A 25,379-nucleotide genomic window follows, 5' to 3' on the forward strand; every position below is an offset into this window, starting at 1 on the left:
GTCACAGCAGAAGTCCCATGAAATTCAAGCCCTGTGGATTATGGAGGGGTCTGTCTGCTGTTTTGCCAATATACCCTATTTTTCTCTTTCTCTAGCTAATTCTAATCTCAGGCACACTCAGATAAGCCCCAAGACGTTACACTGAAAGAAACAGCCAGCTCAAAGGACACGTGTGGCCTTATCTTCTCCATGCATTCATTTGAATAAATCTGTTGCAAAGCTATTTTACATAAACATGTTGAAGGACAAACATTAGTTCACCTCTAGGGAGTTTGTTTTATCAGTATAGTCTACAGGAGGCTTTTAACTGACTCACAAGGGCACCAGTGTTGCCCTTAGGAAAAGGACCTGGAAGTCGAAATCCCAGGATGCTGTTCCACTCTACCAAACCATCCCTCCCCCTGTGCTGAGTTTTCCTATTCATAAAACTCAAGCAATTAATACTGAGTAACCACTGAGGGATTTTACAAGCCTCGGTGAAAGATCTGTTATTTACTGAGATGGGGAAGTTTAACTTGGAGAGCATCACGTGAAAGCTGCTGGGAGTGCAAAGGTTTAAGAACATTTTTATCGAATTGAAACAAAGTGGTTTGTGGAAATAAGGAAGTTACCTTCAGGAAAACCCTCCAAATTGAAGTTATTCCTAGGTTATTAGCTGGAGCAGATACATTGTTGTTTTAGCATTGAGGTGTGGATGAACAAAGACCAAAACTCAACCACGTAACCGTAGATCAGTGTGAATCTTTGCTAAAGGACTTAAAAATGGAATTTTGGAAAGAAAACCATTTTGAGGAAAACCATCCCAAAAATGTACTTAGAACGCTTTGGGGTTTTCGTTCTTCATTCAAAAGAAGGTTCCGATTTTAACCAACAACAACAATGTTAAAAAAGATCTGGATTAACTCGAGAGCTATTTCACTTCCACTCCATTTCTTTTGCCCCCCCACAGGGAAATCCTCGGTGCACAGTTCCCAAATGTTAATGAACAACAGTCCTTTCTCTGTACCTTTTAGGGCCTGATTCACCGTGATCATCCATAAATATTGCTTTAAAAACTTTCCTGAGGAGCTCCCGGGGGCCGTGAGAGCAGCCCATGTCAGGAAATGTCAGATATTTCTCCCTCTCCTCCTTGAGATGCTGGTAGCACAGTTGGAAAAGAACAGATGCGTTAAATGCTGGGAGATTTACAGCATCTCCCCCCCCCCCCACGGGAACCATAAACCGACAATTTGTTCAATTTCAAAAGCAGACCTCTGCCCGTTGCAGGACCTTTCATCACTGTTCATAAAGCTGGGCTTAAAAAGCCCGGGATCTTTTATGATAAAATGGACACAAAGTTCATTTTTCAACTGTTGCAATGCCTAAAAAGTGGAGATGTGTGCAGCTGGAGGGGGAAGGAGGCAGCCCCTTGCTGGCCAGATCCTGCCCTGGGCTTGTTCCTGTCTCTTTTTGGGGTTGGAACCCCTGGTTTAGCAGATGGAGTGCCATACAGGGTCTGCTCCCAGGTTCTTGGAGTCAACCTCAGGTGACCACCGATGGACCTTGTACCTGTGCCTGACCTCCAGTAGGCACTGGGAGGATAAAAATCCACTCACGACCAAGACGTGGTTTGGGGTCACAACATGACAACCTCAGACCAGTCTGTGCAAACCTGGCCTTGACAAAGGTGTTGGCACAAACACTTGCAGACCAAACCCACCATCTTCCCTCTTGCTCTTGACCTAATTCCCCCATCACCTCCGCATCTGAGGTCAGCCTTCGGGAAGCCAGGGGGCAACATCTCTCTCCAGAGCCCAAACATCCCCAGCCACAAAGTAAACGAGTTTTTGGCATTTGACTCAGATGGTTTCTTCACCTCCACAGAGCCCACAAGTGTTTAGTTTTGGCCTCAGACTCAAGGTGGCCCCAGACCAAAGCTCTGGATCGCCCCACCGCCCTACCACAGACCTGTCATCTCCACAGTGTTGATTTGGCTCCAGATGCTGGGCTGGGTCCTCCTCTGGTGTCCCAGCCCTGGAAACCAAGCAAGGAGTGAAGCAACATTACCCATGTAATGGATTAATGCGAACAGAGTTCTGCATTTATTGCTTAAGTAGTTTGAAGTGATTGTAATGCAGCCAGATTTATTTCTTATATACAGTGGTGGGCTTATTAAACTTCCAGGGAGCTCTTTAAGCTGTCATTTGGGGTTTAATTGCTGAAGGTAACTACCTGCTTCTAAAAGGCTGCTGTGGAGCAGCCCTCCTTCCACCCACCGTCTTCTTCTTCTCCAAAGGAGAAGATCCCCCAAAGCACAAAGGGTTAAAGCTTTGGTCTGCCTCTTCCAGTCCAACCCCTCCTCCCTCCACTTTGCAAATAGTAGAAAGGAAAGGATTAGAGGGGAGAGATTTATGGACTAGCCCATCACGGAGCCTCAGTTCGCACTTTGATGATGGGAGAACAGCCCCGCTCTACCAGAGGGGCTGTAAAGCATGCCCACCACTCAGCTATCTACTGGGGGGAGCCAAATCCCTCCTTGGATTATTAAGGGCTCCACGAGTCCTTGGAAGGAAAGGCTGCACCTTTTTTATTGCCGCGTTATTAATAAAGAGCTGGTGAAATACTTACTGCTGGTCCGTAAATCTGCCGAGGGCAGGAGAAGGTTGCACAGACATTTGGGCTGGAAGGAAATGGAGGGGCCATGGGGCTTGACCTACATCCCCCATCCCGACCGTGGCGAGTGTCTCTGGATGTGGCAGGAGCCCAGCTCTGCTCCCAGCACACTGTGGTGCACACATACCTGTGGGGAGAGGAGGTCCATGCCCTGAAGTCCCTGAGATGTTCTCTGGCTGCTCCATCCCCAGGGTGCTTCAGCAGAAGCTGTGCAGGGAGAGGTCTCCAGCCTCAAGTCACAGCTGGGCTGGGTGGGATAGCCCCATATCACTGTTCCCACCAGCCCAGGGGTCTTTGAATCTGTCCCAAGGGCTGGGAAGCAACCAGGGCTGTGGGGAAGGATCCTGGAGGTGCAAAGCTGCCTTGCCAAGGCCCCACACGAAAACGATGCTGTAATTCATATCAATTTATATAATATCAGGCCAGGCTGGATGGGGCTTGGAGCCACCTGGTCTGGTGGGAGGTGTCCCTGCCCGTGCAGGGGGTTGGATCTAGATGATCTTTAAGGTCCCTTCCAACTCAAACCCTTCTTTGCCTCTAGGATATGATATGAACTGTGTCCCATGCAATAAAATGCATTTGCTTTCCCACACACGTCCTGTTCTGGAACAGCCATGAAACCCCAGCTTGCTCAAAGGCACCTTAACAGAGGGAGAACATCCCTGTCCCCTTGCTCCATCCAGGGCTCAGCTTCCCCCACATTAGCACCTGTTTGGAACAAGCATCCCCAAAAAAGCCTGGAGTGCCGAGACCTGGGGGAATTGGCTGCGCTTTAGAAAAAGCAAAACCAAACAAACTGTCATGACTACCAACAAAATCCAACCCCCAACAACAACAAAAAACCCAACACATTCTCCTTCCTAATTTCAGCTTCTGGTCATAAAATTTTACTTTCATGTAACAGCATGAAATCTGCAGAACCAGAGCAGGGGTTTATAATAAAAGGCAGAGTTGATGTAATATCCAAGTCAAGGTGTTTTTATAAGCCAGAAGAAGAGAGACAGAAACACAGAAGAAAAATAATTTTCTTGAATTCCTTCCAGAAAGGAATTTTATTTAGATTTCTTTTAACCATGCTGAAATTCTCTTTCCTCTTCTTGCATGGGTTTTCCCTAAAAGCTGTCCCACTCACCCTGTGCATTAATACCAGCAAATCCAAGCCACTCCTTTCTGCATCTCAGCTCTGGTACATTTAAAATTACACTTACACACCAAAGATATGAACAATTTTCACCATGCACTGGGCTCCACCTTGCCCCAAAGCCCAAACCACCGTGGACCTCTGCCTCACAGGAAGGTGCCAAGTGTCTTGCACCCAGGATAATGCTCCTCTTCCAACACCTGTGAGGATGGAGGGAAAACACTTCCCCGTGTCCCAAACGCTGAGGTTTGAGAGGCGAATCATGTCTGCTAAAGGGCCAGAAACAGCTCTTGGCTCCATGAAAAATGACTTCCAAATGCCCCCTGCTCTGGGGATTTTATAAAGGAAGATGGATCTTTCTATCTGTTTTGCTTTCTTCTTCGTTTTTCAACTCTTGACCTACACTGTGAACAGAAACCTCCCGGGTGTGAGCCTTTGGCAGAGGAAATGCTTCCTCCAGTTCATTTGTCTTCAGCGGTCTGCGCAGCTGAAGAGGTGCATGTGGCTGAAGAGATGCTGTTCCCACCCCTGCCCACCCTGCCCCCTCTGCCCTGGGTGCTGTAGGGTTGGATTTGCAGCTCCATTAGCAGGGAGGGTACCAGCCATCCCTCACCTGCCCTGAACAAGCAGGGAAACAAGAGTCAGAGCAGCCTTGGTTCCACTTTTGGGCAAACACGCAGCCCAAGATGAAGAGAGGCTGAACTGTTAAAAAAATATATGAGGTTTTGGTATTTACTTGGGCATGAAGGACCAGATAGTAGAGCTGGGAAGGGTCTTGTTGGGCACTGCCTCCCAGGCACCATGCGTCCCAGAAGAGCTGCTCTGGAAACTCACCCAGCCACCTCAGTGTGGCACTTGGGACAGCAGCTCTTGTCCCTCCTCAACTGGAAGACATGCAGAAATGTCCTTGCAAGGTTTTCTCCTTTATGGCAGTTACGGAGGGGTTGTACAAGGTGGGGCTTTGCTAAGCCCACAAAAGGGGGTCTCCACAGCCAGGAAAAAGAAGCTTCAGATGCAGGTTTAGGGAAGGAGAGAGGCAGAATCTGAAGAGCCTGGTAGGTTTCAGTGCCACAGCTTCTATCTTGGACTTTGCTGTCCATTTAAGAAGTGGGAGATTTTTATCCCAAGTTTACAAGTTGAGCCTGTCTCCTTAGAAAAATCAAATTTCAAGAGAAGAATCTTTATAGAACAATTTGCTGCTCTCCATGAAGGCTTGAGAAAGACAAACTGCCCAGCCTGCAGCTCTGGTGTGGAAATGGATACGGGCAGTGTCCTGCCTGCCCTCTCCCTCTTCCAGCACGACGTTTCCCTTCAGTTTACAGCAGCTCATGCTCCAGGAGAAAGAACAACAACTGCTGCTGTTATTCTTTATGAAGGCAGCAAGAGGGCTGAATAAAAGAGGCTGCATCCAAAGCACAATATGAGATGAAAAAGACATCCAGGCTCCGTGGCGCTAGATAAAACAAAGCACACACCAAAAAAAGAATCAAATGCTGAAATATGTATTTCTTGTGGGTATGAATAGAACTGTCTGTGTTTGCCTTGGAGACAGGGGGAAGGAGGCCAAAGGGTTTCATCTCAGCAGGTATTGCTTTTCAGTACAGAGCCATCGAGCAATGTAAAGCCCTCCTGCCAGGCGCCTGCAGCAGCCGCGCTCCCTCCGAGCTGGCCCGTGGAAAGGTCACCTCTGCTCTGCAGCCCATGGACAGGTAGATGCTCCCACCCCTCTTGCCCTGCCACAGATGTCAGTGATAAGAAAAGCCCATTAAGTTCAAGGTTGCAAATTAGCCCCCTCCATGAGCTTTATCCAGCCTCTCTCCAGCTCTCCACAGCCTGGCCTCCACCACTGGACCATCTGGAGTATCCTCACTTCTCTGAACTTGGAGACTTTGGACTGGAGGGTAGGCAAGTGGGATTTGTTCTGGTGGGCTGTAAAACACTGGAGCTGAAGAGCAAACAGCCATTACCCTTGGAGCACACTGAGAGCTTCAAGAGTCCCTTAAGGACATGGAGGAACCGAGATCCACAGATTTATGTCTTCATAAAGCCACGAAACAAAGACAAAAAGGAGATGGCTTTTCACTCGTGATAAAAGTTGTTGTGGACATGATAAAGAAGATAAGTGCTTCTATTAAAAACTAAACTAAACTAAAAACATTCAAAGCTGTTTCCAGGCTTGGCAATCCAATGGTGCTGCCATCCTTCTTTCTGCCTCCAAAAGACCTCACCCCGTGCCATCCAGGGACTGGCCACGAGCACGTTTCCCTTCATGCCTCTGCTCTTGCCCCCAAATGGTGGCCCCCCACCACCCCATGGCATGAAGGTGGCCATCAACAAGACCCAAGACCAATGGTCACCACTGAGTGCAACCCACCCTCCAGGGAAACAAGGGCTGGATCTACAGGTTACCTGAGCAGCTGGAGTCCTGCAGGGCACCTAGACAGCACCAGGCACCCAAAATGTGTCTAAGGTCTTGACATGGGACCTAGGTCTTGGTCATGGGATCAGCTGTTAATACCACACAAGGCTCAGCCTGCAAGGGATCTACCTGTGCATCCTCAGCCATCAGCAGTCCTGTGCTCAGAGGCGTTTGGGAGGGTCAGTGCTGCTGTCATCCCTCTTCTGCAGCCAAGGAACTGGAGTGTGCAGAGATGAAGTCACCTGGTCATGTTCCTGGGGGCCTGGACTGTCAGAGAGCACTACACCAACAGTGTCTGCACCTTGGGCATGTCTTCTCTCCATTCCCAAGACCACAGGACAGTCCTGCTTTCTTGGCAGCAGCAAGAGCCATAGTGGAGATGCTGGTTGTCAGCGATGACACCTGCTCCCCCAGTAGCAGCAGAAATCACTCCAGGCTGCCTAAAAAGAAATGTCATGTCAAAATGACCACAAAAAAAGGGCATTTTTTACGGCCTTCCCTTGATTTTTGTCACAGATCCCCATCCTGGAGTCACACTGGCCTCTGACAGACACACGACATGTATCATGACAAAGTGGGTATTTTAAGGGCGTCTTGTTCTCCAGCTCTGATAATTTGGGAAGCTCATTTGTAGCCTTGAAAGTTGTTAACCAGCAATTCTCTGAACCTGCATGGAGCCTGGAGCCTGCTGGGCTCCCCCTCCCCTCCCAGCACCCCTCACCCTCCTGCCTCAACGCTGGGATAACAAGTGAGATCCTGTGCTGGTGCAAAGCAAGTGTCCCCAACTGTGCATCAGCCACTTCCTCAGCAGATTAACTGGTTGGGATGACATTTATTCCTGGTCTCACGGTGGATGATTTCATATTTGGAGCATGTGTTGGGTTCAGGGCAAGGGTTGCCAGGAAGAGTAACCCCCATCCCGCTGCCCAACCCTTCCCATTCCCACTGTTCTTTTCATCTCCTCCTTGCACTCAGCAGCAATGAGACTTTCTGGCCAGAAAAGTTAAAAAAGAATAATTTAAAATCACAGAGAAGACATATATACCTGTTCCAGTTTTGGAGCACAGGGCCTGTTTGCTATCTGTACAGACACTTGAAGGGAAAAACCCATTCCCAGATCCAAGGCTCTGGCTCTTCCCAGCCTGTTTCTTTGTCTCTGGCGTGCAGAGGAGTGACGGGAAAAGCAGCTGGCCAGAAGAGGGGTCTTCACAGAGGGACTTGGTTGATATCAAGGCAACGAGAGGGGTTTTCACCTGATGCTGGAAACAATGCCATCCATAGAAGCCCACATTGTTACCTTGACATTTGGAAGCAATTACCTGCATGTTATGTAAAAGTTTTATTAAACGACTGGAGAAATTTGGTAATGTGTTAATCATTGGTTGAATGACATCTGCTTAATACCAGAGATTTTTGAACTGCAGGAGAAGGGTTCAGCAGTTCAGAATGATTACCAAAACATATTGCTCCTTTTTTCGTTCTCCTACGTGTTAATTTTTCAGATTTATTATCTTAGGCTCCTGCGTCTAGTATTTTCACTACATGTCAACATCTGTTATATCTCTGCCTTTAGCAGCTCTTTAGTCTTTGCCCCATGAAACCTTGGGCTCTCGGAGGGGAGACCCAGCCAGCTCAAACCCAGGGCTTATGCAATTTTCCAAACTAATCCAAAGAACAATTATCAGGGAAATCTGGCTTGTGGAGGCATTTCTGGCATCAAAAAAGGGAATCAATAGACGGGTTGAAACCTAAAGGAAGCAGGCAGGTCTAGAGACAAACTTGGCTCTCAGGATGAGACTTGGAAGGTTTGGGATGCTGCAAGTCTGCTGCATCTTGAGTAACATGTGGTGGATGGAAATGTGTCATGGAAAGATGCTGGGTTCATTCCTGCCCTTTCTATTCACTCATGCAGACCTGGAGTCACTTGGTTCATGTGACAAGCTGTAAAGTCTTCTGGGGACACTCACCCTTTCAAACTGCAGAGCGAGGGAAGATGTTCTGCACGAGTCACTGTGGCCCAGGGGCTCTGGTAGGGCAAGAAAGGTGGGGAGGGACTTTCTACAAGGAGTGATAGGATGAGGGGAGAATGACTTTAAACTGAAAGAGAAGAGATTTAAATTAGACATGAGGAAGAAATTATTTCCTGAGAGGGTGGTGAGACCCTGGCCCAGGTTGCCCAGGGAAGCTGTGGCTGCCCCATCCCTGGCAGTGTTGAAGGGCAGGTTGGATGGGGCTTGGAGCAGCCTGGTCTGCTGGGAGGTGTCCCTGCCCATGGCAGGGGTTGGGGACTGGATGATCTTTAAGGCCCCTTCAACCAAGCCATTCTATGATCCTGTGTCCATGGAGATCTGGGACCTGGCTGGCACTTTGGGCTCCAGGCTGGGCACAAGTACCAGCACCAATCAATCAGGCCATCATAGAGAGAGTTCACCTTAACATGACTTAACAGAAAATCTCTTTGCAGGTCATTTCCATGCACTGCTCTGGATTGTGTTCCAGAAGAAACTCACATCATGAGCTAAACACTTTCTACTCCCAACTGTCCTGCCACGTTTTGGATTTATGCTTATTTTATTTTGTTCCCTCATCTGTGATCTGCTCCCCACCCAACAAAAATTACAGCTTCCATTGATCATTTTTTTCTCAGAGTTGCCATAAATTCAGCTGTGCCCTGTCTCTCCTGCTCAGTGTAATGCAAACTTTCCACCCTGTTTCTGCAGCCTTACCCATCTCCTTTCTGCATCTCTTTTGAGAGGGGGGAAAGAAATAAAGAAAAAAATAACCCCCAAATCTTTCAGGGTCATCTCCAGAACTGGCTGGTGTTACACACAAATAAAACTTATGGTTTTTAATGGGGGAACTTCTTGCTTCTTCTTCTTTTTTTTTTTTCTTAATATATAAAATGCTTTCAGTAATTAGCAACAGCTTGGCAAGGCAGCAGTGACACTTGGTGCCCCTTGAGCACAGGGGTCACCTCAGGGGGGACTCCTGCCCGTGTTGCAGCTTTAATTTGCAGGGGGTTTGCACCGGGAGAAATGAACGTCCAGTGCTCTGCTTCCCATCACTGCAGTGCCATGAGCCTGAAAACACTTCTTCCTTCTAAACTCCCACCTGGAGTAATGAAAAGAAACCATAAAAATGTGGGAATGGCTGTGTTTTCCCCCAGGCTTGAGGTCCAGTGTCTGACTCTTCAGAGGGAAGTGGAGATGATCCCCTGCCTGGGGCCATTCTGGGATGAGCTTCTCCACAGGGATCTTCTGCCTCCCTTTGAGCTGAGCCTGGCTGGAGTTTATGCTGAGAGTTGGCCAGGAACCATTCCCACTCTCTGAAAACTGCTGATGGAAACAAAAGATTTTCCTGCTTGTGGAGATTTGTTGCATTTTGTAAAAAAAAAAAATAATAATAAAAATCCTCCTTTTTCTTCAGCTCGGAGCACAACTTTCCGAAAGTTTTTCCATGGACATGAGAAAAAAGGTTAAATATAGAGCAGCTGCAATCCAGCACGAGAGCTCTCAGGCCTGGTTTTGAGGAGGAAAAAAAGGAATTGTTGCTGAAGGTCTTGGCAAGCTTTTTCTGAGCCTGAGCACAAGGAGGGAAGAACATTAACACCGAACATGAAAATGTAACCAATGGGCGAGAATTTTTTGGGTGATTCCACTTAAGTCTTTCTTTTAAATCCAGCACCTAAAGATGCTGCTCTTTACTGAAGCATGAATTGCAAGCGCTAAGCTCTGGCAGTAGTTCTCCTGCTGCACAAATATGTGACCTTGGATGACACCGATCTGCCAAAAAAGAAGGGAAAAAAAAGGTGTTGCTGATAATTTATTTATTTTATGCTCCAATTCCTCATTCATCATCAGGTAAATTTGCTCTTGGCAGCACCGGCAACTTCCTTAAACGCAGCCAAGGTGACCACTAAAATTAGCATCAAATCCCAAGAAGACTTTACATCATGTACACGTTATTTTTCACTGGACATAAATTGTGAGGTGGTTGGTTTTTGTTTCGAATCCCCAGGGGATCAGGTCATTGCTCCAGGCATTGGCCGGGGACAGAACCGGCCAGTGCAACCCACTCCAAGTGTGGAAGTGAAATTTTTTTGTTTCGCTGGAGAAATTTTCTCAGTCCTTGCCAAGATGAATTACTAAAACGTCTGAAGAAACAGCACTGACCGAGACCTCAGACAGTAAAACACAATTTTCATCCTCTCTCGTAAATTTTTTGCTTAATGAAAAGTCCTCAAGGAACACATTTCTCTGTCAGAGCCAAGGAAAATAAACGTGTGCCTGGTTGAACCGCGCCGATAGCCCTGAACGCTGACGACCCTGCCCGTGTCCTGGTGTGGTTAAACATCTGCATCTACATCCCTGCTGGAGACCTCCCTGCCTCTGCCATCCCAGGTAGGGGAGCAGAGGGATGCTCTGGCAAAGGCAGATTTTGCATCCCACTCGTGCCACTCCGGGAGTGTCAGGCCCCACTCCCAGACTCCTTTACCAGAGAGCTGGGCAGAAAACAGACTTTTCCTCAGTGGAATGTCATGTTGTCTGCCTGAAAGCCCCACGGTGAGCAGGACAGTGCAGGCTGGGGTGGCACTGGGTACCTGGTGGTCCCGGATGGGTGGCCACCTCCCTTCTCATCCCCAAGCAGGATCTAGAGCTTGGGAAGTGAAGGAAGGCAGGTAGTAACAGAGGGAGGTAGAATTCATTAAAAGCTTGTGAAGGCAGAGCATCATCCAGGGATGCTGAGAGCTCACCAGGACAGTGTCCTCATACCTGTGAGTTTGGAGAAGGTAAGGGCAGAGCTGTGTGTCTTCCTCTGGATTCCTCCTTTACAGGTGGGACTTCATGTGGGATTTTGCAGCTGAGTGATGAGCAGCAGCCCTGGGGGGGGAGGAGACTGTGGAAAAGCAACAGATCACAGGCAAAAAAAATCACTTGTTGAAGAAACTAAATGAGCAACAAAGCAAGGCCTCATTCCCTGGGGCAGGGCTGCTCCGTGAGCGCTGTGGTGTGGTGGGAGCAGCTCTGGTTTGCAGGGATGAAGCTGCAGAGGATGCAGAGAGACACACATTCCCAGCTGGAGCAGGGCCAGGAGCCCAGGGCTCGTGCTCCCGGCTCCGGCTGCAAGTGCCACAGGATTCCTAACCACGAGGTGGTCAGGATTTGGGTTTTACATCCTACCTATTTGTAGAGGAAAAAGATTAAAGGCCTTGTGGACTCTATGAAATCCTCAGTAGCAGCGGCTCTGGTGACTGGAGTCAAATCAATTCCAGACTGAGACCTTCCATTAGGGGAGACCATTGAGGGGAAAAAAGGGAGAACATTTCATTTGTCTCCCTGAAATGGCAGTTCCTGAGTTCCCAGCAGTGTCAGTGAGGGCTGGAGAGGGAACTGCAGGTAAGACATGTTCCTGAGCCACCTCACTCATGCCTTTCACATCTATCCACACCTATCCATAAAGGCCAAAGGGACAGAAAACATCCTGGTTTTCATCATGCAGACATCCTGTCTCACCTGAGCTGCACCTCTGGAGTGTGGGGCCACTGGGAAGACCTTCAGCTCCAGCTGGTCTGAATGCAAAATCTCCCTGGAGAACTGGGTGAGGACCTGCTCCCACATCAACCCAGTGGTGGAACATCCACTGGGACACCACTGCTGTCCAGAGACTGCTCACAACCAAAACCAACCCCAAACTTCCCAGCATTTGTCCTCATTAAGTGACCTGGCAGGAAATAAACTTCTCAACTACCTTGAGATGCCTTCAGAAGAGACTTTTTTCAAGGGGTGGTGGGTAATTTTAGCAGGAAGGGCTGGGCAGCATAGGCAGAAGAAGATGGGAGGTCTCTTTGGAAGCCCCACACTCCTGTCGCTGGTTTGAGACACAAGAAAATCAGGAGAATCAGCTTTTAGGGGACGGGAACACCAAAGCCATTAACTCCTCCTGCCCCTGGCAGCCTGGGGCACCTCTCCATCCCCAACAAGCAGATATTATCTACTAGAGATTTATTTCCAGTCTTCTTTTCAAGACATGATGTCAGGACGATAATAGAGCTGACTAAGGCAAACCCTGGATGGAATTACTATTGTGTTTATCAGTTTCCTTTTTCTTTTCTATTCTTGTCTCACTTAATCATGGAACAGCGCGATGGAAAAGTCCTGTTAGACCAACCTGCCTCCCAGCCAAGGCAGGACTGATCCCTACATCCACTGTCTTCTCTTCCATCTGGTCTATTTTTTTAAAAAAAAATCCCTAGTGACAAGACTTCTTGAATCACAGGAGCAAGAAATGGAAAAGACCTGTTAGATCATGCAGTCTGTCTCCTGGCCAGTGCAGCCTGTTCCCTGCAGCTCAGTTTTTAGTGGTTTAGCTTCCACCTTTCTTTCCCTCGGGAGATTATCCTGCTGGCCAAGAGATCTCACACTCAGGTTTGCTCCATGTCATGCTGGAGAGCAAAATCTCCAGCACTGGCCTCGGTGCTTTAAGTCTGGTCTGGGACCAGGGCAAGCGACCAGGTACTTGGGACCCCCGTCCCTTCTTGGGGACAGGGGGACAGAATCTGGGCATTACTCCTCTTGGCTGGGAAGTCCTGCTCCAAACCCCTGTGCTGACACCATGCTGGCTCTGGGACTCACAAACGAGATGGACAGACCAACCTCAGACAGACTAATTACTTCTGCAGCATCACCGTTAATGGGTTTTCAGGCAGGAATGGCACACATCTGCCTGCAAATATCCCCAGATTGCTGTGATTCCCCCAGCACAACCCCTTGGCACTGGGGAGGGGGCTTTCCTGGCTGCTGGTGGCTCCGGTGGGTGCTGGGGGCCATGACCTGGCAGGGAGCAGCACAGCTGTTGTACCCGAGGTGCCCTCTCGCCCCTCTCACGTGGTTTTCTGCTCTACCCCTGCCCTTATCTGCCACGAGTAATCAAAAATAATTGGTTGCTCCCCAGTGGACTGACCTAATAGCAATACGAATGAAGTTATTTTGAACAGTTGTTCATGAGTTCATCTCCTGGAAAGCCTCAGCCCCAGCTGTTGCCGTGCTTTTGATTTACCCAAAAAAAAAAAATTAAAAAAATAAATTAAATAAATAAATTAAACTCAAACTGGGGATTATCAGGGCTAAGCACGTCTCAGCCCTCCCTCCTCCCCGTGTCAGGTGCCGGGCTGGGCTATAAACGGCTCTTTGTGAGCAGCTCCCTCACCCCTTTCTCTCCCAGTTGGCACCAGCCCCGCTGGGATCTGGCAGCTCCTGGCGGCGCGGCAGGAGCGGGTGCCCGGGGCCCAGCAGAACCTGCAAATGGTCACTGGGGCCTCCAGCCAAGCCTGTGTGCTAATGGTCGAGGTATGGGGAGCCCTTTGGGGAGAAGGAAATGGGATCTCTGCTGGAGAAAGGTTGAGAGAGTTTTGGGCATTCAGCCTGGAGAAGACAAGGCTCCAGGGAGACCCTAGAGCACCTTCCAGGGACTGAAGGGGCTGCAGGAAAGCTGGGGAGGGGCTTGGGACAAGGGCAGGGAGGGATGGGATGAGGGGAAATGGCTTTAAACTGGAGGAGGGGAGATTTAGGTAAGACATTAGGAGGAAATTCTTCACTATGAGGGTGGTGAGACCCTGGCCCAGGTTGCCCAGAGAAGCTGTGGCTGCCCCATCCCTGGCAGTGTTGAAGGGCAGGTTGGATGGGGCTTGGAGCAACCTGGGCTGGTGGGAGGTGTCCCTGCCCATGGCAGGAGGTGGAACTGGATAATCTTTAAGGTCCCTTCCAACCCAAACCAGTCTGTGATTCTATGAATTAGGCCCGTGTGGGAAAAGGAAGAGTGGGAGTGGGGATGGGGAGAAACTTCTGGTTCTCTGACCACCCTCCAGTGCAGTGAAGTGCAGAGGCTGGGACAGCAATGAGGGTGCTTGGGGACATCAGGATGGCAGGGGGACCCCCAGCAAACATGAGCACAAACCTGGGGTGATGGCGGGCTGTCCTCTCCAGCACAGCTGAGCCCCTGATGCTGCACCTGTCCCTCTGGCCACGGGCAGCACGTGGAGGAGCTGGGCAGTGGGACCTTCCCTGCAGCACCGACCCACAGCCCCTAACCCTGACACCCTTCCCACATCAGCCTGGACTTTGCTTGGCTCAAGCTGGCTGAAAAACCCCATGTGGAGACCCCTCTGGAAGGGATGGATTAGCAGCTTGGACATTTGGAGAAATCCTTGCTGAGGCAGAACTATGGACTGGACATTCAGAGATGTTCTTGCTGAGACGGGATGATTAGAGAGAGGATACGGACAATAAAGAAGAGTTTCACACTTAACTTTCCTTGTCCAATCAATTAGGGAATAACAGAGTTATTCCATACATCCACCTAAGGAGGTCCCTCATCCTTCTGAATAAAGCTGATTTTAAAAGCAGACCAATGAACTCGCACCAGTAACTGCCCCAAGGTTGGGAAAACTTGGGAGCAACACAGTGAAAAAGAGAGAATTGGATCAAAACGCAGAAAAAAAAAAGCTTGCTAGTACCCAACTCTGAACAGCTTGAGGCTGAACATGCATATTGACTAAAAGCTAAACTGCAGGGCTGCCCCTGAGACGTGCAGATGGACCAATAGCCATGGCTAGAACTACAGAATTAAGAGATTAATTCACAATGTCTGATTCTCCTCTTATTATCTTCCCTGCTTCAAAAAGAAAGACACTGGACCCACAGCAGTGCAGGTTTCTAGAAGCAAATCTCACACAGCATCCCCACTCTCCTGGCTTTCTTGCCATGGCTCTTTTCCTTTTCAGCATCAGCATCTAAACATCTGGGTCGTGGTGGAGCTTAGAGCTGGAAGCGACACAATATAGTGAGAAAGGATGTTTTTGTGCTATTTCCAACCTTCCCAGAACAGAGAACTTCAGAAACCCCTTTACAAAGGCTGCTTTCTTCCTCCACGCTACTTTGAAAAGATGAGTGAAATCCTCAGTTGTCTGCCTGTGCTGGGGCTGTACAAGACAGAGACCATCAAAAAGGAGGGGGAAGGGGATGATGAAAAACATGGCCAAGTGTTTTTGTGGGTTTTTTGTTTGTTTGTTTTAGCTTCTTTTGGTTAAAACTGCAGTTTTGGAGCATCTCCAGCCTCCTCTGTACCTGGGGAGGATGGAGGATCTGAAGGATTTACATTTTAATTCTGTTTTTTTCCCCCATACTAAAACTTCAGTTTCTGGCTGAAATGTTGAATCAGAGCAAATCTGGGGGGCTTTTAAAGAAGCTTCACTCTCACCACACCCCAGGCTCAGCTGGCCAGCAATGCTGGTTGGAGAAACCAGTTGCCCCGAGCATCCCTCCCCACCAGCCAGAATCCTGGGGTGGGCTCAGCTCAGCAAAGAGCAAGGGCAAGGAGTTGTCTCCATCATCCAGAAGGCTTGTGAAAGGGATTAAGGGCCACGACTAGGGTCTCCTTGATCTCTGCACCCCAGGGTGAGGGTGATGCTCAGCTCAGTCCCCTTTCTCCCACTCACTCGGGTGTTCCCAAGGGTGCTGCACCTGCAGAAGAGCCCTGAGGCCAACACCAAAAATGCTGTGGGTCCTGCTCTCCTCCTCTTGTCTCCTCCTGGGACCAGAGGTTCTTCTGGCTCCATATGAGCTCAGTTTTGAGCCTGTTCAGGAGGGGCTGCCAGATGGAGCTGGGCTGCCAAGCTCGATGCAATGTGGTTGTTTCGGGAGGTGGAGTCTGTCTGCAGAGCCCTGGCCTGCAAGATGCTTTGGCTGGGGCTCAACTATGTCCCTGTGATCTTGACCGAAGGAAGCCCGACGTTTTACCTCCTTCCACAGATCCCCACAGCTAATCCCCAGTTGCCTGGGGGGCAAACCTCCATTTTTCCAGTCAGCCTCCAATTTAGGAGCTGGATTCCCCCAGTCCTCTAGCACACACTTGTGCAAAGCAGCTTGTCCTGAAGGGAAAGCCCCTGGCCTGCTCTCTGCTCCCCATTTTTGCTCCTGCCTTGCACACACTTTGCTGATCAGCAAAGTCCTGCTCTGCCTTCCTCCTCCCAGCACTCATCCATCCTCACAGAGGTCTAGCTCTCTCCCTCAGTCCCTGGAGGCTCCCCAGCTGCGACCCCTTTGCTCCTTTTCCCACCTTGCTCTCTTTTTTTCAGGTATAATCATGTCGGGAACGCTTGGCAACACAACACAACAAAGCTGCATCCCCCAGCTGCCTAAATCATCACCCACACAGTGCTAAGGAGAAACAGACAACACAGACACAACCACCCTGGCTGAGCTTCTTACTGTTGGGAGCATCCTCTCAGTGGTACCCACACGGGTAGAACCAGCTGTGCATTCCCACTGCACCCTAGTCCCTGCCAGAGCCATGGGACAGTCCCTAGGGACCCCTGGCACATCCCTGGAGCAGCAGTGAACCTCAGGAGGGTGGTCTTGACCCCATTTTGCAGCAGCCAGTGTGGCAGCTGGCACACACCTCCCTGTCCAGGGCAGAGCAGCCACTGGTCTCTGCTCGCAGCAGCACCAGCTACAAACTGGGCAGGGATGTGGAGAAGGGGATCAAGCCCTCAGGACAGAGCTGCCCATTCCCAGGTTCTGGAAAATCCAGCGATGTCGCTTTTGCAGCACATCCCTTTTTGCAGTCAGAAAAACATATTTTATCATATACATAATCTTGAAGGAAAAAAAAAAACAACAACCCACAAAATACAACAAAACCCAACACAAAAAACCCCTGCTCTTCTAGATTCCCAGACAGTACGCTCAGCATCCTCATGCTACTGATGTAATCCTGGAGCAAGGTCCCCTGGGCCCAGCCTCGTGAAGCCAAAGCTGTTCTGAGCCCTGGGCCTCAGGCACACACCACCCCCACAGCCCCTCGGCCCTGGGATACCCCAGGCACGTTTTATGGACCCGTTTATGCACTTGTTGAGTGTCTAAGTTCACTCTGCACCCACGGGGAACATTAAGAGCTCAGCAAAGCTCTTTGCTAATACTATTCTTGCAGTCCTTTACGTTCAGCTGCAGAAAAAACTAGCCAGGAATAAAGCAGACGTCATTAGAAGCAGGAATAAAACCAACCCAGCAGATTCCCTGGGTAACTCCCTGTGAGCAGGTACCCACCTTCAACCCCAAAGATTTTGCTGTTGGCTAAAAGCAACTGCCAGGCAAACCCTGAGCTGAGGTACAACAAGTGAAGCCCAAGAGAAGTGGGTGGCGTGATGCCAGGCTGCATATTTGACCCAAATTGCTGAAACTACAGCTGGTGGAGTGATTCACTGTGTCCTGCTCCATCAATGGGCCTGGCCTGGCTCTCTGTTTGTGACTTGTCTCCGGAGAGACGGAGGGTTTCTTTGTTTTGTTTGTATGAACGCCTTGGTTATTCAGGGAACTGTGACAGGCTGTGGGAAGATTGGCTGGCTGCTCCTGGAGAAGATGCACATGGTGGATCCATATTTGGACCTGGCTGCTCAGCTCCCCTGAGGCCCTTCCTGCTCTTTCTTGACCTCAGGAGCGTCACACATATCTTCCTGTGACCCATAACTCTGTCCTGCTCCCCAGCTCACCTGGTACAAGGAGGCTGATGGCCCAGAAAGGTCTATGTGATGCACAGGGTGTGTAGGTGGAGGAGAATGTAAGGACTTGGCTGAATCCTAAGCACTCCTGTAGCCCAGTGTCTGCTCTTTGATGCTAATGCTGGAGCACCAGGAGGGAACAGACATGGTCAGAGACACCATGACTGTGGACATCAGGATTAAGTCCCAATATGTGGAAACGGAGGGGAAACCCAAGATGTTCACCCCATCCAAGCATGGGCACAGCAAGTTTTCAGGACTCAGGAGTGGGGCTTGTGGCTGTGGGTTGAGCAGAGAAGCTGATGGGGAGGTGGGCATGGCAGTGAGCACAAACCTGACTCCAGCTCCATCTGATTTCTTTTTTGAGGGACACAGACACAAGCCCTCCCCCATTTCAGGGGCTCAGCCTTGCCTGCCCACTGCTGGGGCAGCAGATGGCAAATACACATGAAAAAATGCTGAAAATGAAAAATGCAACAAAATGCTACACAGTTGCCTGTCCCTTTTGATTCAGTTTCTGGTCAACTAAATTGTTGTTGAATAAGGCAAGCTGTGTCAAAAATGTACTTTAATGAAGTGCAGCAGGGGCTCTGGCTTTATTTCCCAAGCTCCATGAAGGTTTTAATCCCCCAACTCTGGAAGCCACTGCACATATGCTTTAAAGAGGGTATTTTTTGCTCCCTGGTATTTCATGCATGTTATATTTTAAAGGCTGCTGCCAGTTTAGTTCAGGCCCAAAACGTTGGTGTTGCTCTGGGGGATGGAGGAGGAGGGAGGTACTTCACTAAAGTGATTCAAAATAATCCCAGAGTAACCTGGGAGGAGGGTGACCTGTCATACAGGCTGAGTCCCCTCCTGTCCCCACCAGCAAGCGTGGAGGTGTCCAAAACAATTTGGGAAGGGTCTGAAAATGTCAGGGGGTGATGAGCATCCTCCACATCCAGCCTCACCCTCCAGCCCAGCACTGTTCCTTCCACCAAGGATAATCCCAGGGGATTCCCCAGGCACCAAGAAGGGGCTTTGCTAATTAGTCCTGGCTTATCTCAAGCAAACTTTCTGCTCTGTTTGGTTAAGAGCAGCCTGGAGTGACTAATATCTGCAGCAGGGAGGAAAAGCCCTCCTGGCATCTCTCTTCTTGCCTGGGAGAGCCTTGCTCAGGGACATATTAAAGGTTTTTGTTTCCAGGAGCTGTCAAATCCCTCACCTTTCACAAGCACTAAAACGGCCAAGGGAAAAAATATATGCGAGTGGAATAATAATTTTTAACTCATAAATTTGAGCTCATAAATCAAGGATTGACGGAGCAGTCGTTGTAATGTCTCGTGAGTTAACATTTGAGGTTTTCTTTCACCTGAGGAAAAGGAAAAAAATACCCAAGTCTCTGCCCTTCCACTCCAGAGATTGTTATAAATCACCTTAATGTTACACTCTTGCTCTTAAATAGACCAAAAGCACAAGCGTGGGGAACAGAGACTGAAACGGGGTAATTTAAAAAGTACAGTACTGGGAAGAAAGCTTTTTTCATCCCCCCAAAGTTAAAAAAAAGCAAGCACCCAAGAGAGCCAAACCAACTCCTCTATGCTTTCAAAAGCAGAGGAAAAATCCTGCATTCCAGGAAACACAGCCCTGAGACCGAGGCATGAAGAGGGGGGTGTCACGTACGTGTGTCGGAGAGGGATGGAATGGAGAATCCAGCCACCTGATGTTCCCATCTGTCCTCCACTGAGCTGGGGACATCACAACACATGCCAGGACAGCAGACAGAGCCACCTCAGTGTGTCACAGCCACCCACCATGAGCCACACTCCACTGTCGCTGCAAAAAGGAAAACAGCATGTACCCAAACTGGGGGTACCTTCCCAAACTGGGGGACCCAACACACCCCAACTGGGGATGCAGTGGCCACATGGAGATGGAAGGAAACAGAAGAGGAGCCCACACCGGCCACCCCACAGAGGGGACACCTGCAGAGCTGGGTCTGTCACCCAAATAACCAAGTCACACGATCCCAGCTCCTCTCCTGGGAGGGCTCCAGTGGGAAGCAGGGAACATGATGACAAAAGATGGAGTGAGAAAAAAAAAAAAGGGCACTGGGCTGTGTCCACATCTTCAGAGCAGAACTGGCTTTCCCAGAGTTGAAAACAGCCTGGCCACTGGCCCCCAGCTCACAGGGCTCCAACCCCCAGGTCCCAAAGGGTCACTGCCACCCCCAGGGCTGTCCCCAAACCAGCAACAAGGAGCAGGGAGATGGCACAGAAGATGCTGAACAGGTGAGTGGGGTCCAGGAGGCTGCAGCCACCTGGCCAGCAGAGTGCTGGGAGGAGGAAGAGGAGGAGGAAGGCATTGGCATGCAGAGCACAAGTGGCCCTTTCCTCTGCCTAATCCAGAAGGTTCAAAGCAGCCGGGTGGTGCTGGGCACAGCTGCAGTCTGAGCTCCAACAGGTGAGGGCTCAGCTGTCCCTGTCCCCACGGGGTTGCTCACGCTGGAGGGGGCTGGCATGGGGGCCAGTGGGTCCCCAGTGCTTCAGCTGGCCCCATCCTGCCCTCGGAAAACTGCTGGTACCTCCTCAGTAGGACAGCAGATCCCAGTGGGATCCAGCATGGCTGCTGAGAGGCATTAGTTGGGCAAAATCCTCCTAAAAAGTGCTCTGACCAGCTGGGAAGGTCAGGACTGACCTGTTCCACGTGCTGCTGGTGGTGTGGAGCCGGCACTGAGACCCTGCAAGCAGCATGTGGGTTGTTTGCCCTATAACCAGCACCTGGTTCCCTGCCAGCACCCAGTCCACTACAGTACCCTGTCCCCTGCCAGCACATTGTCCCCTCTGGCACAAGGTTCCCTGCCAATGCATCCAGGGACAGGGTGGAGGGGCCAGGGGAACAGCCTGGAGACACAGATTTAGGGCATCTCTTTCCACCCCCAGCCCTGGGCAAATTCTCCTGGTAAGGGCTACATTGCAGGAGGCATCAATCAGTCCTTCGGCGGGAAGTATTTTATCCCACTGCTTTTGAAAACCTGTTTGCTAACAGCACCCTGCAGTGCCACTGCCCCCAGTCCCAGAGCATCCAGCAGCAGGACCAGAAGAGGTCTTTTGGACAAATCCAGCATCTGCTGAAGCTGGAGGGATTTTTCTGTCTGCTCCCAACTGTCTGATTCCTCTCCAGAGGCTGCACCAGCAGAACAGACCATCTGCCACCAGCCAGGTCAAAAGGCTGGGTGGGGGTTTCTGGCCAGGGCATCCCAGCCAAAATCTGGAGTGATCCATGGTCAGTGCTGGGCTTGGGGCTGGGGCTGGGACTGGGGCAGGCAGAGAGGGTCCATATCTATACTTGGCTTCACAAGAGCTGCAGCATCCCACAGTGATCCCATTCCCACCATGAAGGGATGCCCAAATTTCCCTCGTTTGTATATGAAAATAACAAAGCCTGGCCCAAAATATTCCCCCACTAGCTGCAGCCTGGCACCACCAGTGGGATAAACAGCTCCCTCACCTCTCACGCCCAAGAAATATCAATTAAAATATTAAAAAGTACCCGGAGCCATGGATTGGGTGGCCATGTGGGTGCAGGTCCCTGCAGCCCCCCAGCCCCACAGAGCCACCAGCATCGCCACCGACCCACTCAAGTCCTCATTAAGTCCCTCGAGCCGCCTCTGTCTGAGCAGCACCATTATTCCCACAAGCTCCAGACCCCATTCCCCACCGTTAATTTCTACTTATCTGCATATTTTATTGAAAATTAAAATCCTTTTGCATTTTTCCCAGGGCTCGGTCGGCAACGAGCTTTTCTTGCAGCCCTACTTGACTCCAATTAGTTGGGATAACAAAGCTGCCGCTCTCGGAGGATTATTGACAAGGAAAAAAAAACAACATAAAAAAATGGCAGGAGAATAGTCTGTGAAAATCACAGCTTTGTGAGCTGGGAAACAAAACCACCTGGCCATCCACAGTGCTGGGGAGGCATGGAAAATACACATTTTTAGGGTTTTTTTGATTTAATTTCAATTGATCAGGCTGTGTCTTGCTTCTCACGAAGTGCCAGCTCACCAGAAGCATCCCTCACCACAGCATCCACCCCACCCTGGGGACATCAGGGACATCAGCACCAGCCACAGCTCCATGACAGGAGCCTGGGCAAGTGGGGGCATGGATGTACACCCCTCAACGGAGAGGCAGCCCCTGTCCTGCCCACCCGTGGGGACTCTGCCTGTTTCCCAGGCCTTGTGCTTGCTGATACAGTTCCCATGGGCACCCGTCGGTGCTGGGCTCCTGCCCCCAAAAACCTGCTCGATGCAGCTGCAACGATGGCACAAAAGGACTGAGGAGCATTGAGAGCAGCACAACTCATTCACTGATAACTCCTTCATGGCATTTCATATTTTTTCCTTGCCCTTTTTTTTTTTAAATAAAAGAATTGGGGGGGGGGAGTGTGGTATAAAAATGAAGGATACTTGATAAAGGGCAGTAAGTGTTATCCCTTAAAAAAAAAAAAAAAGAAGATAAATAAAAACCTCATAGAGCTTTTTTTCTTTCCTAGGTGGCTCGGACAGCTGGCTCTTTAAATATTAATCAGGGGCTCATTGATATGCAAATATGGTAAGAGGGAATAATGGTCCTGCAGCTGCGCAGCCCCAGCAGAGTGTTGGCCTCCTCTCCACCATGAATGGGAATATCTGAGGACACAGGTGCAGGAGCCCGGCGGCGAGCAAGATCCTGCTTAATAAGGTAATTTGTGAGCGATGCTCTATAGAGACCAACCGGAGCAATCTTTTACCACTCGACAGTATCTGACCACTAAACAAGGTGTTAATCTTATAACTGTGGTGTTGACTGTTCCCCAGCACAGCGTTCCTGGCCTTTTGCCCTGACACTTAGCCAGTTAAAATCAACCGAACTGACAGGTCGGCCGCGCGCCAACCGATCGGCGATAAATTATTTATTGTTCTGTTTCCAGAATAACAAGTAAACAGGAAAAGAGGGAGCATCCCACAGAGAGAAAACCAGTTTGGATGCACATCGTTGGAATGAGTTGTGTTGCTCTGTGTGGGCCACCCTGTCTCCTGTCCCCCATGCTCCCCAGCTCTCACCTCTTTCTGCCGGGAAGGTGACTGCATCCCATCCTGCAGGAGCAAAGCTGTCTCCATCGATGGGTCTGGTGGTGGCACACGTGTCCAGGGACCTGCAGGTGGGGTTTTGGGGTGGTCACCCCCTGTTCCTCATACAGCTCCAGATACCCACTGTCTTCTTGGGTGAACTGGAGGCTAGGAAGAGAGACCAGAGGCAATGTCAGAACCTGCCATGGACATCACTGTTGGGTGTCTGCTGGCTCCCTCTGCTAGACTGAGTGATGAACGGGGAGGTAGACCAGATCAGGGTGGCAAATGTGAGATCTCCATCCTGGGGACCTCAGCCTATCACTATGTCCTCACTCCAAGGCCATCCATGATGCTGTGATGCCCATGGTGGGGACCTTCCACTGTTGCAGGAGAGACAACTGGGAAAGTGGGTCAGAACCTTCAGCAGCATTTCATGTTACCAGAGCCTGGGGAGTTGGATCTCCATATATACATATAGATGTGGTGCTGAGGGACATGGTCTAGTGGTGAACTTGACAGTGCTGGGTTTACACTTGGACTTGATGACCTTAAAGGTCTTTTCCAACCAAAACTATAAGATTATAAACATACCCGTAGGCCTCCACTCACACATTTTTCCTTCTCCTGTCATTTGCTGTTAGCATAGATGGGTCTACAGACAGGGAGAGATGGTAAGGAAGGGCTGGTGAAGCCACCAAGAAAGGCACCTTTCATCACCACCCAACACATTCCCTTGCTGATTTAAAAACCCATCCCTCCCTTGCCATGTTTCTTGGGAAGAGATGCCCTCACCATCTCTCACTCCCACCTCCCAGGGCCGAGCTGGACCTGGGGCATGGCTCCTTCCTCCCACCTGCCGGGCAGCACCAGCTCCACGGAGGCACGTTGGGGCTGCTCCATCCCACAAACGTGTCATCCTGCCCTTCTGTACCAGCCGGAGGAAACACGCTCTGAGGCTGCGGATACGACACCCGCCGTGGCAGAGTATTTTCAGGATTTGCCTCCTGTGGTGGCTGTCCTCCCTTTCCCCTGCCAAGCCCCCTCTCTGGGCTCCCAGTGATGAATGACCTCGGCCGGGTACAGCGGTACCAGGCGCACGCAGCTGCGAGGCTTTCTTTGCCGGGCGGGCGCCGCAGATGGCAGCTCCGCCGCCGAGCCCACAGCTGCGCGCTCCCCGCTCGCCCCTCCGTGCCACAAAGGGACAGAAAATGCCATTAATGAAGAGAAAAGGAGCGGGAAGGGATGCTGGGATGGCTCAAAGAGTCGACCCAGCCACCCGCCGTTTGCCCTGAGGCCACCGCTGCCAGCTCCAGAGCAGCGGAGGGGTCTGGGGGCAAGGGTTGTCCACACTGTGTGGTCATTCCCAACAGAGCTGAAAGCTTACCTGGAGACAAGGAGAAGCCAAATTTCTCATCCTTGTCTTCTGACTCAACTTCAGACTTTTCCAGGGTCAGTTCTTGGCCTCTGGGTCCTGCTCCAGGGGTGAGGCTTAGCTCCTGCTGCTCAGGCAGGGCTGGATGTGGCCACTCCAACCCTCACGTGTACGTGGAGGCTACAACCTTTATAGGTCCAGGCAACATCTCCTGTTTGGGGACAGACAAGATCATCTCAGAGACTGAAGTAATAAATTCAGTCACCTCTGAATCTGTTTGAAGTTTTGCAAAACCTTCTTAGCCTGTAGAAAAGTCACTTTACTCCAGTAAAGACAAGAACAATTGGTAAGAACAATTCAGCCCAGCCTTACTGATTGCCCTTGTGTTTCCCAAATAGATTTATCTGCCTTAGTATCTCAGGACTTGCATTGTTATCATCAATTATTAATGACATTTATCATCACTCGTTAATATTTAATTATTATAATTACAATTATTAAAATTACTACTTAAAATTGCTGCTATTTTACATACAAGGGATTTGCCTCTTTCAAGACTGAGGAGCACAACTGGATCTATAACCTGAAGTGTGAAGACCCCACTTTCCATCACTTTGGGGCAGCAGTTGGCTCCTGATTTTGGCCCAGGAGACAAGGACTAACTTGCCAGTGAAATGCAGCAGCCCTGGGGCAGCACCCGGGGTTGCTCCGGCTGCACTGCTGGGGTTAACACCCCCAGTGAAGACCCTGTGGCCTGACACCACCCGCCAGAGCTCACCCCGCAGACACAACTCCCATTTGTTGCTGCTTTCCTAAAAGCATCAAGCCTGTATCTGCGCCGATGCCGTGGGCCTCAGCTGGATAATCCTGCAAGGCTGAGCCCCACCAGCCCAGAGGATGGAGCTTGCCCGTGCCAAGGAGCGGCGGGGCTGGAGGCTCTGGCCGTGCCGTGCTGCAGACAGCTGCTGCAGAGGTATCTTTTTACCCTCGACCTTGTTAATGAACAAAAGCTTTGGAGAGTGTGGGCGGCTGGGCTAGACAGAGAGTAAACAGGGGATTAGCAGCCTGCAGCCCCCGAGCCAGGATCGGGCTCTTTTTTCCCCGGCAATTGAAACCCAACTCCCGGCTGGTCCCGCACCAGGTGCTGCA

At 50.3% G+C, this 25,379-nt stretch overlaps 1 long non-coding RNA gene across 5 annotated transcripts; it reads right to left on the bottom strand.

Annotated features, from left to right (window-relative positions):
* Positions 1-1,953: 1,953 nt before the first annotated feature.
* Positions 1,954-24,437, bottom strand: LOC127390538 (uncharacterized). Of its 5 annotated transcripts, XR_007890883.1 has the most exons (7): positions 24,243-24,437; positions 22,850-23,023; positions 10,985-11,108; positions 7,258-9,994; positions 6,342-6,652; positions 2,608-2,779; positions 1,954-2,013 (listed from the first exon to the last, which is right to left on the bottom strand). It is a non-coding gene; the product is annotated as an uncharacterized LOC127390538 (long non-coding RNA). The 5 variants fall into 5 exon arrangements; XR_007890886.1 differs by lacking the exons at positions 1,954-2,013; positions 2,608-2,779 and having other exon boundaries at positions 3,735-6,652; positions 7,258-7,471; positions 8,180-9,994; XR_007890885.1 differs by lacking the exons at positions 1,954-2,013; positions 2,608-2,779 and having other exon boundaries at positions 3,735-6,652; positions 7,258-7,531; positions 8,180-9,994.
* Positions 24,438-25,379: the final 942 nt, after the last annotated feature.

Source organism: Apus apus, chromosome 14 (genome assembly GCF_020740795.1).
Source record: "Apus apus isolate bApuApu2 chromosome 14, bApuApu2.pri.cur, whole genome shotgun sequence".
Lineage (NCBI taxonomy): Eukaryota > Metazoa > Chordata > Aves > Apodiformes > Apodidae > Apus > Apus apus.